The 10,609-nt window shown below is 43.2% G+C and overlaps 1 long non-coding RNA gene across 1 annotated transcript; it reads right to left on the bottom strand.

Annotated features, from left to right (window-relative positions):
* Positions 1 to 9,961: 9,961 nt before the first annotated feature.
* On the bottom strand, positions 9,962 to 10,190 carry LOC103636286 (uncharacterized). The gene is made up of 2 exons (XR_557901.3): positions 10,074 to 10,190; positions 9,962 to 9,996 (listed from the first exon to the last, which is right to left on the bottom strand). It is a non-coding gene; the product is annotated as an uncharacterized lncRNA (long non-coding RNA).
* Positions 10,191 to 10,609: the final 419 nt, after the last annotated feature.

Below are 10,609 nucleotides of genomic sequence, written 5' to 3'. Positions count from 1 at the left end.
GTTTTTGCTTCTTCACTTTTTGGGAGGGAAATAGGCTTTTTTTTCTCGATGCTGAAACATGGTTTTGTCTTTGGTTACTTGGGCTCATTTCATTAGCATTATATGGATCATCATTGGCAGTAAGACCGATGCAACCCTGCTCCTTGTGGCTTGGTACAAGGCTTCAAAATATCTGAAGTAAGCAAATCTGCTAGCCTCTCAAAGTGAGCCTGAGACCTGTAGACCTCAAAGTGGTGAATAGCTATGTGGTAATCATGTAAGAGTGCTATTATGTTTTATTTCAGACCTCAAAGTGAGCCTAAGAGTGCTGTTATGTTTTATTTCAGACCTCAAAGTGGTGAATAGCTATCTTGTAACATAGATGAGACAACAATAAAGTTTCATCACAATCATTATAGTTAAGGAAGACAAATAACAAAAAAAGAGGGAAAATTCAAATCATAGAGTATCTAAACAAAACAGATCACAAGTTCACAAGGGGAGACGACGCACGCGGGCGGGGGCAGGGTAGGACCTCACACACGTCGGTGTCCTCCAGGGTCCAGGGATCGTAGGCACCGTCGTAGACCGTGGCCTGCTCGGGCAGCCCCGGCCCGGACTCGTCCCCGATGGCCTGGAGCCTCGCGCCGACGTCGAGGCGGCCGAGGGGGTGGTGTGACGGGAGACGACACACGCGGGGCAAGGGGCATGCGTCGCGAGCGGGGGAGGGGGAGGTAACCACAAGCGGGCTGGGCGCGGCGGCAGCACGTCATCTGTTGGGTCGAAGGCTGGGGGTGGGTATTGCGCGGCTGAGGGGTAAGACGAGGGCGGGGGGCGTCGGGGCGGAGGCATTGCCTCGCCCTGTGGGCGAGCGGGCGGACGCGTGGGCAGGGGCAGGCGGGGCGCGCGGGCGGCAGTAGGCAGGGGCAAGGGGTGTGGACGCCTTCGTTGTACTCTTAATGGAGTAGTAAAGATGAACAACCCAACTTGGTTTTATACCTGTTTCTGATGAAAAGAATCATGACTATATATGTGCGTAATTTAAGTTCTACCACAGTTATTTGTAACTAGAGATTAAAAATTTCTATGTAGCACCTTATGTCAGTTTTTTTCTTCTTCCCTGCAGTCGGGAATTAAGTGAGACAATGCAGAAGGTGAAAGAGGCGAGCATGGCACAAAAGTGTGAACAAGCGACAGAGTGATTTGTTGAACGGATGACTATCTTTTGAAGACGCCCACTGCCAATTCTCTGCCTTTGTCATGTGTGAGAAACCTTAATCGGTACTCAAACTTTGGCATGAATCTAAGCTACTAGCCCAACTAAATACACTGATAAATAATTATGTAGTGAATTTATTTAGCATGTGTAGTGAGGGTAATCTGGATTCTTACACTTTGCAATTGCTATGTTTCAATATTTGAACTTTGGTGTACAATATCCCGCCTCTGCCCCAAAGAGGATTTTATCCAGGATTCATCAAAATATGTTTGTCTATGTTTCTCTCCTCTTGTTATCCCCTGTAATTCTTGTGTGGCCTCTTGGCTATGACTTTTGTGTTTTTGCTTCTTCTATTAATATAAAAAATACGCAATTCTCTTGCGTATTCGAGAAAAAACAATAAAAAATCCCAACATATTACTCTAACAAGCAAAATGGTACATTAGTTGCCTTTTTGTTTGTTTTCTTTTCTACCTCTTGAATTTTTCAGGTGACTGGAATTTCTGGCACAAATGCTCTAATTATTCTAGGTACAAGAGCACAATGGTTGTTGTAGCATATGAACCCTGCCGTGGTTATTCATGCTAAATGTGAATAACAGAATTCTTGCTTTGTTTGTGGCCTTTGATCTGCAAGAGGGTCTAGCACTGCTAATCTCCTCGATCCAGGCTCTGCTAGAACTGGTGGAAGGTGATTATACGTGCGAAATGTCCCTACTGTTGCTGTTTACACTAAAAAATTGCTTTCCTGATAATTTATCATGATTCGGACATCAATATTGCAGCAGTTTGTACGGGCTAACCAAGAAGATGTGGCTGAGGTGACAATTGAGTCCCCTTGTATATGCACCTATGCAAGTTCTTCTGAATGTTTTAAGAGTGCTGCATGACTAGAGTGCAGGAGACATCCATGGCACTGGCAGATCCTTGGTATGAGGTGTTGTCCGTGCTGCATTTGATGGCCATGGTGTGCTTCTTGCAGGATAACGCTATGCTTCCTATGGTGATTGTCATGTACCCAGAGAGTCATTGGTAATCGGAGCTCCGACCGAGGGACTGCAACCGTGCTCTGTGACCATGTCCAGGCAGAGGGGTTCAGCTCGGGAGCCTTCTCTGACCTCGTCATGAGGTTAGTCATAGTGTTTTTTTGTTGCTTTTCCACTTTATCATATATACTTTGAGCACAAACATGAAATCTTGTTAGCTTAAATATTCAATGGTAAAGGATTTGTTTCCCAGGGTTCAATTCGATTTGCATGTCATTGCACCAAACAAGTTTATGCTTCGTCTGCAGCCACCTGACTTCAAGACAAGGAAGGTGATGAGTTGCATAGGAACTCCGATGTGCTAGAAATCCTCATGAATACCAGGTTTCTAATGGTCTATGTGCAGTATGAGCGTTCACTAGAAACAATCATAGGACACGAGTAAGCAAAGAACCTTACAACGGATTCATGAAGTTTACTCCATATGCATTTGGTGTGACATTGGTTCCTTCGTTTTGCCTTTCATTACAGTCAAATCATCTGGCTCGGGGGCCTAAATTACAGAATCATGCTTTCCCATCAGTTAGTGAAGGCCCTTGTCGAGATGCGCAATTCTAGAGAAAGATTAGGTGAGAGCTTGGTAACCCTCAGGTTTCTTTTGGTTACCCAGTAGTCCAGCTACCAACACTTGAAACAAGCTCTTCAGATGAGAAGCAGCAGAAGCAACTTTTCTTTAGAATCTACTTGGTTTCTAAGGATTGTCAGCATCATCAGTTTTCCGCCATATCCTTTCTTGTAGGTGATTGTTTGATCCCTCAAAGAAACTTTACTGTTAGTTGCAGAATTGATGCTCAGTTCCTTTAAAAATGTCTCTTATAGATGGAATCGGAACACACTTGTGCTGTTGTGCAGATTAGTATCACGATGTAATTATTTTTATTTATAATAATGCGTATTATTTGTTCCTAGAGTTCTCAGTTTTTCTTGTTGTATTCAATGAATACGCTGTTCTAATACGGTACTCTTCATAATAATATGCATGTTTGTCAGTCGTTAAGGGAACTTACAAGCTAAAGAATTTCACAACTGCTGTTAAATATGATTAGAATTTATCCTTAGAAATGACCAGACATCAAGGACCATTTACTACAGTCTACTAATCTATACATGTAGGCAAGAAACTGCACGTGGGTGTCCCATTGAGCCTCTTCCTTTTTATGTCAAATATTTCTTTCCTATATTTTCTTGTCTTTGACATTTTTTTGTCGTTCATATTTGGCCTGTCATTAGAGTGCAAAGAAACTCCATGTGGGTGTCCCATTGAGCCTCTTCCTCTTTATGTCAAATACTTATTTCCTATGAGAGCAGCATCACCTATTATTTTTGCCAGAGGTACAGAAAAGTCTCCTTTTATTCTAGATACCATTTTTTGGAAATTCAATGCTGGATTACATAGTTCATAATATCATGGTTTCAGTGTCCAGAATGGAGCCGCTAACAATTTGTCAACTAGATCAACTAAAGAAAAATTGAATGAGTCTCAAGCACAATCGTTTAATAGTGTGAAAATTGGATGAAACTAATCGATCAAGTGAAGAAGACAAAGGCAAAATATAGGTTTTGTTTTTTGCCGGTCAGCAGGTGTTTAGAGAAGAAATTGACTGGATTAATAGGGTAGACGGTGGTACTATTAAGAGGGGTCAATGAACTTGATCGGTGTAAAACTTAGTGCCTCGTATAATATAAACGGTTGCATTTACATGAGGGCTAACAGCGCTTCGTTTTTTAAAATACAAAATCTTTTGGAAAAGCGCAAAAATATCAACTCTGTGGTTGGTAGAACGTCCGAGCCAGGAGGCCAGCTCGTCCGTGACTCTGCCAGAGAAGTCTGCTAGCGCCTTGTCTCTGTCTCCCTTCGCTACCATCCGGGCCAGGAGGCTGGACCGTCCGGATAAACTGAATTGAGTTTGGGCAGGGAAAGTGTATTTTTGAGTCCTTGCACTATGGACCGTTCGGGGTTTTTAGCCGGATGGTAAGTGGTCCATGTGCAGACCGTCCGGCCATAAAATGGCGGACAGTCCGCTCGGATTGTTTTAACTGACGAGTGCTCTGATATTCCATGTTGACAGGTCCCGGACCGTCCGGCCCAGGAGGGTGGATCGTCCAGGCTTGACTTTTTCTGACAGCACTGACATGTTTCAACGGTCTTTATAGCCGTTACTGGTACGACGGACCGTCCGGCCATGGGGCGCGGACCGTCCGTGTGTGCGCAGAAGTTGTGCTATTTGCACATAATGACTAGGTTTGAGTTGTGGGCTATAAATAGAAATGGAGCTCGTGTGTGAGGGCTCTCTTGACCACTCCTAGCATACATTGAGCTCATTTGTGATCCTCTAACTCAAACTCTCATACTTGTTGCTTGAGATCGCATTCTAGTGAGTGATTGAGAAGTTCTAGTGCATTTGCATCCTTTGAGAAGTTCTACCGCCCCCTTCCGCATACTATTCCTCCCCGCACCACCGCAGCAAACGTCGGCCCCATCCCGCCATCTTCCTCTCCGCGCCGCCCCTCTCCCTGCTCGGATCGGCACACGTGGTACTGTTGTTTCTCCTACTCCTCTCTTCTTCGAGGTTCTCGATCTCTCAGCTGAGGCGTCTGTGTCACCTGCCATTCCCTAGTAGTCTCTCCTTCGGGTGTCCTAACATACTCATCTCTCCTTCTCATGTCGTCGCCCCGAAGCATGCTACTCCTCGCGCCGCCGCAGTCTCCGTGACCCCTCCCCGCTTGTCTCCATGGCGGCGCGGAATCCGACTTGACATGGCGGCATTCTTGACAGACCTCACCCCTCTTCTCTGTTAGCAACTCTGTCGGCTAGGGCACGAACTAACAGTCGCTAGAGGTGTGGAGAACGGGAAGATATGACGTGGGGAAGAAGAAGATAACAGGGAAGGCGATAATAGAATTGTTATTTTTGTTCTTCGATACCCTCTCCTGTACAGATACACACCATTTATATATGGATGCGGTCACACAAGTGTATCAGTATTGGGGCCCATATTACATGGCCCAACGTGGCCCAACCACATTTATATTTGGGCAGGGGCTGGCGCACTCTGATCTCCTCGGTTGCGCTTGTGCCTTCTCTTCTGTCGCGTCTGTTTCTGTTGTCTTGTTCATCCCTTTCCACTTATGATTGCTTGCTAACAGCTTCATCGCCTTGTATTGACCTCCACTTGCCTCCCCACTTGCCAACCTATGTGGTGACCATGGCAGTATGCTGACCAGGGCCGTACCTGTGGGGGTGCCAAGGGTGCGGCCGCACCAGGCCCCCTAGCCACTAGACGCTAACACTTTTTCCTGTTAAACCTATCTATTCTAGACACAAATACGCAAAGAGCGATGCGCTATCAACTAGTCTCATTTAGATTGTTAAACTAATGTCTCAATTGCTTATCGAATACTCCATCCGTTTCAAAATAGTATTTGTTTTAGCTCTTGATTTTTTATGTTTATATTCAACTAGATGATGATGAATCCACTAAAGAAGCAAAACAAATTTTATTTTGATATAGAGAGAGTATTATGTACTATACACATGATGGTTGCATCGGCAGAAAGAAGCTTTTTAAAATTGAAATATTTTTTTGAACTATTTATGGTCAACAATAACTTAAGAGAGGTTAAATGGCTTGGCGATTCTATATATCGAAAAAAGTTGTTGGATGAAATTGATCTCAATGATATAAGCGATGACTTTGTATCACAAAATGTTAGAAGATATTTTTAATGATATCAAATAAGAAGTAAGTGCTTTTGGCTATATTTTACATTTGTTATCTTATAAGCATCAAAACAGTGCATAATAATTTTTATATGTTAAATATTCGATACTGTATGTATAATTATATATATTTGTGTGTGGATGGACCCTCCATATCGGATTTCGTTCAATGCCCTGAAAAGTCAGGAACGGCCCTGACGCTGACATTCTCTCGTCTACGCGGCGTACATTCGCCTAGCCACCTTCCTCACCATGCCGCTGTGGATCCCGCCCGCGGTATGACTCCCTCCTCACCTACGTGGCCACGCGCGACGCAGCCGCAACAACCTTCCCCCATGTCGTCGCTGACCTCACGTCCCGTCTCGCTGCTACGACGCCTTCGTTGAAGCTTGTCCCTTCCATCTCTCTTCTTTGATGGACTCCTCTTTGTTGTTCCAGTTCACTACTAATATGGGTTTTGCCTATTGGTAGGGAAAAAAATTCTTTGCATCTGGGATGTAAAGAATCTCTTTTACAGACGCTCACATACACCAGCTGCTGGTACATATAAATAGAAGAAAAAATAAATTACTAAAAGATTATTTAGTAAATTTTGATCTGTCTTTGTGGGCCTTTAAGTGGTGGATGTGAGGGCTGTAAAAGATGGTGTTCACATGCGGTATGTATAGAATTTTTTTCCCGGTGGTAGGCCTGGTGCGATGGCGTTGGTAACAAAAAAAAAGTAGAATGCACACTTTATTTATTTTAATGCCGAAAATTCGAATCGAAACTGCAATTGGCCGCTTACAATATTATTGTTGACAAAAAAATGAAATGCGTGCTAGCATCATAGCTAACGATATTATCATACATGTTGTGGTACATTTAGCACTAAAAGGTGTGCTCTGATGCTATTTGCATCAATTAAACCATCTTTAAGAATATGTCATTGGTTACTTCATATAATTTTGTCTTGTAATTTGTTTGAACTTGTAATGCCTGGAGAAGTCTGCAGTAAAAAATTGTTAGGATGCAGTCGTACTGCCAGGTTCATTAATTAGGTGAATTTAGGTATTTGTAGTTTTCAAAATGATGAATATGTACACAGATGAATATGTATATTATCTAAAATTTATTGGATGTAACGTTCAATTGTTTCATGATACACATGTGTTGGTTATTGGAGGGGAACGGTGGTGTTCTGTGTTAGGTTTCATGACATATCTCTGTGGAGCAGATTGACATATGTGAAATTGATAAGACGGTGGTAGATGTAAGATCTCGCTTCCTGTATGTGCATAATACTGTGCAGTGACCACTGATATTATGTTTTATTGACTTTTAGATGTTTGAGAGCATTTGCTTTCTGTTAGATTTCTCTGAACACCAATAATTTGGTCTATGTGTCTTTATCTACATTCAGTTGAGGAATGCAATTGATTTTACTGATGTCACTTGATTTTTCGACACTGATGTTAGCTGCTCCTACTATGCTTTCTTCAATTTTTAAAATGCATTCATTTTCGTATTTTGGTACTACATGATATGAGGACAGCAAATGAGATGACTCATGACGTGGTTAATTGAGATTCCTTTAGTCTTCTGAATTTCCTTCTTTTATGTTATTTGCTTAGTAGGTTGGGTTGGATTCTGTGAGGGGTACTGATTCATGATTAAAATTGGGTGGACAGGAGGCATATTTTTGTAAAAGGACAACAACAGAGGATTGTTCATTTGTTCCTTCTCAAGGGTCATGCTATTTTGCAAACTAGGTTACCTAGGAAAATATATGCTTTAGGATTCACAAGCAATGGGATTGCTTTTTTGTTAATATGATTTCTTGTATTGTGATCATTGGCAGGGTGATGGTTTTTGCATTATCGGTTCTTTAGCGTGTCATCTGTATATTTTGTTGAACCATGTAAGCTGTCGTCTTCTCTCAGTGCAAGCTTTGTGGGAGAGATAGGACAATTGTGATGATTCATGCTCAGTGGATGCCACTTACTCCCTCCGCTTGTTTTTATTTGTCGCCGGTTAGTACAAAATTGAATTAAGTAGCGCCAAATAAATAAAAATGGAGGTAGTACTATTGAGCAGAGCTAGAAAGAAACGAAGACTTGTTTGATGGTGTTTGACTGCAGAGGCTATGAACCTGTTGATATTTCCATTGGAGCTGGCTGGTAGGCTGAGTCTGTATGTTTTTTCTTGATCTCTCATGAATGTTAATGACTGCTTACATATACAAAACCAATGTTTTAGATGTAAACAATTAATATTTTCATAGTTATTCGATTTTCATAGTTATTCGCATTCAAGAAATGAACTCTGGTATTATATTCAGTACTGCAGTTTTCAGCACAGCTGTTACTTCACTGAAACTAGAAGATGCATTCGATACGAATAAAGTGAAGTGTGTTGTGGATAATCTGGGCTACGTGATATTTTTTAAGAGGGCTGATTCCATTCAATAAGTGAGGCACAAATAGCTATTTAACTCTTATATTGACTATATTTTTTCACATGAAAATCTTCTGGCCCTGACCATTTCAGATCAGGGAACGTCAATCCAAAAAATCCATATCTACTTCATCTTGAAATCGCAGTACCTTATCAAGCTTATGCTTATTTATTTATATTTGATACATGATCCTTTGATTAACCGACTTTCATTTGGCTAATTAATTGACTAACTGCTCTCTCTCACACAGGGCTTTCATTCAAGATTTTTGAAGATCTATCTAGAACTTCCACCAATAGTCCAATACCATTACAAATGGAAGAGGATCTAGAGCAACTGAAAGTTCTTGAAAACAGCTATCGGATGAAGGTATTTTGGCATGGTATCTGAGATATACCGTGGGGATGTTTTTGTGAACATATATTAATAATAAAAACAAATATCCAGTGGGGTTGTTGATCTTGACAGTGATGATACCGCATGTGCTCATCACCCATCCCTGCGTGTAGGAGTACCGAGCTCTGCCACCAGCTCCCGTCCCTCTCGCACCAGCACCCGCTGCGACGGGGAGCAGGGCCACCAGAGCTTGTCGAGTTGAACAGTGAGGACGGAAAACCGACAATGCGCTGAAGGTTCTGAGCCGCGCGTGGGAGCGAACGATCAGCCTCGACCGTGTCCGACACCACCGCTAAATTATAACGTATCGTATAGAGTACCTTGTTGGACGGCCTTGTTGGACGGCTAGAGTATGTTGCCGTCCGCTAAATTCAGTGGACATGACCGTTTAGTGGTCCTTGCTGGAGCCAGCCCTATATACTCTGCCTTTTTTATTTTATTTGTCGCGATTTAGTTAAAAAATGAAGCGATAAATATTTGAGAACGAGAGTGGTATAAAATAGAGATGGTAAAACTTTTAGCTTTCATTTCAATTTTTAAGCAAACCAAAAAACATGGCATTTTCAAACAAACCAAAGAAAAAAGACCGTGGCTAATGGCTTGTCCATTCACATGCTAACTGATTCGGAACAAATACAAAACAAAACCAATGAGTTTGGATGAACAACAGATCTATTATTGCCAACTCGAAACGGCACCCCGTCATCCCATAAACGACGTAAGAGAAGGCCAAATTAAACGCCAATATTTATTTACAGGAACGACAGCAAAGACCAAAGAGCAAGCCAAACATGAATCCTAAGATTACTGACTTGGCAAGCTGTGAAGTAGCAAGACAAGGAACATCCAAACTGAATAGAATGTTTAAAAGTACATTAAGCAACTACTCTTAGATACTACAGAAGATGTCAAGTATCACAACTCAAGGGGTTACAATCTCTTTCGATAACGGGGTAAAGGCCTACATGCATGATGCGTCCACAGACATCCAAAAGATGCAAACACCAAAAGCAGATATCCAACCTGACCTTGCTGTCATCGAAGTTCGGAAGACAAGGCTCATGCCGTCCACTGCCCGCTAGCACCATATCCAGCAGCAGCAGCAGGCAATGGTTGAACATATCGACCTGAATACGAGCACCAGATTTGGTCTGCATGCCTTTAATTGTCTCACCACCTTTTCCGATAATGAGACCGACCTATGAAATACAGGTAATGGTTGAACATATAAAATGGTACACTAAAACAACATCGTTAGCACCGAGAGAAAAAAAACCTTGTTATCAGGAACTGTCATCTCAAATTGCTCTGATCCAGGCTGTCCACTTCCAAATCCCCTAGCTATTAAGGCAGGGGAACCACCAGCCTCAGCCTGGAATAGTACATAGAGCATACAAGAGAAATCTTAGAACTGGCGTGAAAAGCAACCTTCCCAATCCGGTACCTAGGCCTCCCTCTCACCCCAACTAGACTCAGGAAGGGGCACTTCCAGATTTTCGGTGGACAAAGTATTGAACAAACTGAGCAGCCCCGCCCCGGACCCGTCTCTGATGGCCTGGAGCCTCGCGCCGATGTCAAGGCGGCCGAGGGGGTGGTGTGACGGGAGACGATGCACGCGGGGCAAGGGGCATGTGTCGCGAGCGGGGGAGGGGGAGGTAACCACAAGCGGGCGGGGCACGACAGTCGCACGTCATCTGTTGGGGCAAAGGCTAGGGGTGGGTATTGCGCGGCTGAGGGTGAAGACGAGGGTGGGGGGCGTCGGGGCGGAGGCATTGCCTCGCCCTGTGGGCGAGCTGGCGGACGCGTGGGCAG

The sequence above is a fragment of the Zea mays genome, chromosome 8 (genome assembly GCF_902167145.1).
Source record: "Zea mays cultivar B73 chromosome 8, Zm-B73-REFERENCE-NAM-5.0, whole genome shotgun sequence".
Taxonomy (NCBI): domain Eukaryota; kingdom Viridiplantae; phylum Streptophyta; class Magnoliopsida; order Poales; family Poaceae; genus Zea; species Zea mays.
This window is presented reverse-complemented; position numbering and strand designations above follow the sequence as displayed.